This window comes from Megalobrama amblycephala, linkage group LG2 (assembly GCF_018812025.1).
Source record: "Megalobrama amblycephala isolate DHTTF-2021 linkage group LG2, ASM1881202v1, whole genome shotgun sequence".
NCBI classification, from domain to species: Eukaryota; Metazoa; Chordata; class Actinopteri; order Cypriniformes; family Xenocyprididae; genus Megalobrama; species Megalobrama amblycephala.
The window spans coordinates 58,526,912-58,532,911 of NC_063045.1; the positions used below are offsets into that span (position 1 = coordinate 58,526,912).

The 6,000-nt window shown below is 35.7% G+C and overlaps 1 pseudogene; it reads left to right on the forward strand.

The window, feature by feature from the left end:
- The first annotated feature begins 2,339 nt into the window (after nt 1-2,339).
- Nucleotides 2,340-5,433, forward strand: LOC125262458 (annotated as a pseudogene).
- The last annotated feature ends 567 nt before the right edge of the window (nt 5,434-6,000 follow it).

Sequence of the window (6,000 nt, forward strand, 5' to 3'; positions counted from 1 at the left end):
GGTAATGCAATGTTTGTGAACACAATTGTGTATGTCAGGCCATAAATCTCCAAAAACTATGCATGGGCGCTTGCTTTGGTGTTGCCACCCCTCATACACCTCATGCCACCCTTTTGCCACCCTATAAATAATTTTCTAGATCCGCCCCTGGGTAAGTCGTTTTCGTTCTAGACTTTTAGAGAACAAGCTAAAATAAGCGATCACTTTTAGGATTTTTGCTGACTATTTCTCAAAAGAAGCTGTTGTCAGTGATAATAAACACGTTCCTCTTTTTTAATGCATAATCTCACCGCACTCTCAAGTAAAAGACCACTAGATTCATAATGGCCTTTTTTTCTAATCAACATCAAGATTATAGGTTTTTATGAACGTAGCCTATATGGAAAGTAGGCTATCTCAGGACCTGCGATAATAAATTCACCATTTTAAAAACCATTTTAAAAGTCGTCCTGCAGTGTACTAATATCTCAGTCTCTCAATATGAGCTCATAAATGCATGATATTTAGGCTATAAAGGGATTAGCTGTTTAAAATAGTTTTAGATGGGGTTTAGCATTTCACACTACAGGATATGTCAACTTTTGCAAACGTAAAACTATCCAAAAATCAACCTTAAAGGGATAGTTCACCCAAAAAAGTAAGTTCTGTCATCATTTACTCACCCTCAAGTTGTTTCAAACCTGTAAGAATTTCTTTCTTCTGCTGAACACAAAAGAAAATATTCTGAAGAATAACCAAACAGACTTCCATAGTATGGGAAAAAACAAGCAATGGAAGTCAATGTGGCCAATCAATTGTTTGGTTAATTGACATTCTTCTAAATATGTTGTTTTGTGTTCAGCTGAAGAAAGAAATTCTTACAGGTCTGGAACAACTTGGAGGTGAGTAAATGATTGCAGAATTTTCATTTCTGGGTGAACTATCCCTTTAAGAGACTTGGGGACTTGATTTTGAAACCGAGACTTGAAACTTTGCAGGTTTATACTACGACGAATGAGCACTAAACTGTTGGTATAACTTAACATAAAACAATTTTGTTGCCTAGCATATAAAAATAACATTTTTCTCTGACCACTTTGTACAAATCACACTATTATGCGTTGTAATTTCTCCTCAATATAGGGCCTAACACATGCTGCTGTACCATCCACTCACCACCAGAGGTCAGTATCTCTTACCTTCAGACATGGACTTTAATGTGCATCACCTGTGACTTTTCCATAGGGTGCGTTTCAATTAGCTTCCTAGGTCGTTAATCAGTTTATCGTGTACACCAGGGGTGCCCAATCCTGAAACATCACTACAGTTTATGCTGAAATATCATTAAACAACTGTTTTCTTTTTCAAAACATCTATCGCATGTTATTAGACTGTTATTAGTATGAGTTGCCTCGTGCAATTTATGTTTCTTGCATCAGAACATCCATTAAGGGAACATAGTAAGCTTCAGTGTTCCCTGGTTTTCACTTATAGCATTGTGGAGCAAATGTTTCAGTCCACTAGAAAGGTTTTGCCACTGAGACAATGGCCGACTCCGTGATCAGTGCCCTGAGTAATGAACTATAGGGAGCTGATTGAGACATTCCCTTAGTCAGCTGGATGAGTTTCTCTGTCAGTCAAGACATTTCATCCCTCACACAAGTAGCTTTCTCACCATGTCATCTCTTTTCCCACAGTGACATCACAGGAATTTTTATTTGTTTTGAAAATGGCAGAAGAGATTTGGATAAAAGTATTTAAAAATAATAATGTTTGGAAATTCCTAAATAAATAAAATAATAAAAAGTCATTTTTAAACAATAGTTGAGTTAAATAAAACTACCCAGTAAGATGGTCAAACATTTAACCCGCCCGCTGAGTTTGTCCATTTTCAACCCAACTTGGGTTGTTTTTAACCCAGCATTTTTTAGTGTACTTTTAATTAGCATTTTCCTTTCTGGTCTTTGAGGAAGAGTTGTTGTGTAATTAACTAATTTTTCATAAAAATGTTGACCCTGCTGTAAATTATGACTTAATCACATTACAAGCAGCCACTAGCAAGTGAGAATGCAGCTGTGGCCCACCTGGGTTCAGAAACAAACCTGAATTTACTCAGGAGTAGCGAGTCTCTTGATTAAAAAAGTCACCGACATCAAGCCTGCACCAAGTAATCCAAACATTGGCACAGAGGTCCATGAATTCCCAGCTGCTGAACGCACACCATTTAGCTCGACTAACTCTAGCAAACACAGCTCCCCTAGTGGTGCCGTGGCTGCTAGGGTAAGTCCTTTTAATTACACACCAAGCCCCAGAAAGAGTAGTGCTGACAGCACAACTCCTAGGCACAACAGGCTCTGTTCTTTTATTATTGATTTTAATGAAAAAGAAAACTTTATCTACATTTAGTCACAAAATTTTAAATTCATGGGTCATTTAATGTAAACCAACTCATTCAATTTGGTAAGGCAAACACGTATCTAAATTTCTTCCTGATTCACATGTAGTCAGAAATGCATTACTCACGAACAGTCATGCTGATTTTATTCAGCCATCGTTTTGCAAATTAATTCTACATTATGATTCTATTGCCTTACATAGTATGAGTTTAATTATATTGTCTTGTTGAACTAGTTGGTTTATTTGGGCCTTTTCTACAGCAAATAATGGCTGGTCATAATGTTACTTTTAGCAGTATAACAAGTTGTTGATATCCACAGCTGTAACTTCTCTGTGGTTTTGTTACCACTCTTTAAAAGAGGAAGCCAAGAATGAGAAAGATGGTATTATCATCAAATGTTTTCTCAGAACTCCTTTAGTTTGTGCCACAAGAACAACATTCTAGATAGAATAATGAAAATGAAAGTGTCTGTTGAAAAAAGAAATGTATTCATGCAATCATCCCAAGAGTTCTTCTGTAGTTTTTTTCATAAAATCATTAGGACTTCCTTCCATTTCCTGTGGTTCCGCCTTAAAGTGGTGAGAGGGGTGAAGAATCGCTAGCAAGTGCAGAGCAGCTGGTGAGGTGAGTACGGTTTTGTAAGTCAGTAATATCTGATTTGTAAAACTCTAATCTAAATGAGCAAATAAGCTTACATATAAGTATATGATTTGTATTAAATATATTGAGTACCATATTTAATCAAATATAAATGTAATTGTTTAATAATTCTGAATATTGTCTTATTTTCCTCATTTATAAGTCACTTTGGATAGAAGCATCTGCTTAATGAATAAATGTTTGACTAAAAATACATGATATTTACAGGATAAACAGAGCACTTTGGACAACATCAACTCAAGCAAAATGAATGAGTCCTTATTACAATAAAGACATGAACTCAAGTGGATTTGATTTCAGCGAGACATACTCAGTGTCTCCAGAGGTGAGGAATTCTATGAGGGTGATTTCTCTTGGTTGTCTACAGCCTGACGTTTCTCCTCGGAGTTCCTGGAAACATCTTTGTTGTGTATATTGCTGGAATGAAGATGAAGAGGACCATTAATACAATATGGTTTCTCAATCTAGCGACAGCTGACCTCCTGTGTTGCCTTTCCATACCGTTCAGTATGGCGGAGATCCTTCTTGACCATCACTGGCCGTATGGATCCGTCATGTGCAAGATTCTCCCCTCTGTTGTAGTTATTAACATGTTTGCCAGTGTTTTCACCTTGAACTTGATTAGTCTAGATAGGGTCACCCAGGTGATCACACCGGTTTGGGCTCAAAATCATCGCAATTTGTTTCTTGCACGGCTGTCCTGTGTAGTGGCCTGGGTTCTGGCTTTGGTGCTCAGCTTGCCCTTTATGATATTAAGACATACTTTCATTGATGAGGATTTCAACACCACACATTGCACGTTACTTGCTGATGAAGAAGATGCGTCAACATCGGGATTGTTGAGTATCATCAGATTTGTGTTTGGCTTTTTGATACCTCTCATATGCATCACATCATGCTATGGAATCATCGCACACAAGTTAGGCAGCAGTCATTTTCGCTCTGGCAGAGCGTTTCGCATCATGTTGGCTGTTATTGTGGCATTTTTTCTGTGCTGGCTGCCGTATCACATGGTGGACTTAATAATATGGTACGGAGAGGATTCAATTCTTTTAACGGCTTTGGCAGTGGATCCATTGGCCATCTCTTTGGCGTATATCAACAGCTGCCTGAACCCCATTCTGTATGTTTTCATGGGGCAGGATTTTAAGAAGAAAGTTAAACTTTCTCTAAGACGTGTTTTTGAAAGGGCTTTCTCTGAAGAAGGAACACAAATGTCACGATCCACCCAGTCACAGCAAATGCACTCAATGTTGTGAAGATATGAACTTTTATCTGTTTAGGTCATTTCTCTATACCAAATCTGTGCAATTTCTAACAAGACTCTTTTCACTTGCTTTGATATTTTGCATCTAATGCAATGATATACAGACATTTTTGAGTATGACTAAACATGTCCAAATACTTTTTGGTGTTTTTTTTTTTTTTTTTTTTTTAATTTTTGTATTATTCTCAGAATCATTTTCTTGACCGAAATACTCTTGTAAAGTATCTTGACAAAAATATTTTGCCTTTGTTATTTCTCTTAAAAAAATATGCAAAAGTGCACAAGTAACTTTTTCTAGCTCTTTTCAGAAGAAGTGTCCACTCTGTTTTTTTTTTTTCTTTTGTCGGGAAATGATGAAACTCTTATTCAGTGCATCTAAAACATCTGCAATGAAACATATGATAGAGAAGGAATATTGTTTTGTTACAGTGAGTTTTTGCCATTCTTAGCAATGCACAGTTTTTGTTGCATTGTTTTATCTTTATTTATATGAATTAACAGGGTTTTTGTTGAGCAGGTTCATGATTGCATGCTGAAAGTTCAAAAGTAGCTTGCTGCAATTCTGCAATACTGAAGTTATTATTAGACTGATGCAGGGTTTTAAGGAAGTTAATGGCATGTCTACTGATCATAGATTAAAAATGATTAAAAATGTACATGAATATTCATGATTAAAAATGTACATGAATATTCTGTCATAAATCAAAAGTTCTAGTTCTAATGTCTGCATATGCAGTACATATACATATACTATACCACTGATGTAACATCAGTCAAGATTACTTTTTAATCACATTGTCTTCAATCATTTTAGTTTTGCTAATGTTTAGCCACATATTACATAATTGCATTATAATCTCTAATCTTTGTTTTAAGAAAAAATTACTGTTTTATGATCATTAAACATTCAAATTGATTTTTAAATATGGATAAAAAGATTATACAGTGTTATATTTGGGCTGAATACTTTTGACTGGTTAATGGTGTCATTCTTTGGCCAAATATTAATGAGACTAAACTGTAGGCTATCATTGTCTCAGTCAAATGTTTTCATGTCTAGTTTCATGTAGGCTATCAATCTACACTCTCTTTCTTCCCACATAGCCTAATAAAACCATTTAAACCCAAATCAATATTTAATGTCATTTATAAATAGCTTTGTATTGGGGTCCTGATCATCCCATTGGAATTTACTTTGTGAAGATGACTGATTGACTGTACCTTGTCCTGATTTGTGCAAATAATACTTTTACTTCAATGCCTGATAGTTTCCTCTACAATGCAGGGCAGCACAAATTGCTTTCACTTCAAATAACATAAGGTTAATTTTGAGAGTAAATGATAAATAGAATGGAGATAAAATATGAAACACAATTACTTTCTTTATACATTTCTACTTTTTTCTAATTCACCATCTTAAATCCATTTGGATTATTACGTACGACGTACAGTCGTTTTTTCTTCTTCTTTTCTTCCAATTTAACTGTTAACCCCCAGCTCTTAGGTTACTTCATTTAATGTTATTATTACTGAGTCATTTATATTATATTTTTTCGTCAAGCATAACATTGGTAACAATTGCCTCACCTCAAATAATCGCGCCATTCCCTGCTCTTATTTTGGCCGCGCGCTGTTGTCACGGCAGGGAAAGGCGCGAATTTCTGAGTGAGGCACTTATGCTAAAACTCTTGATAGA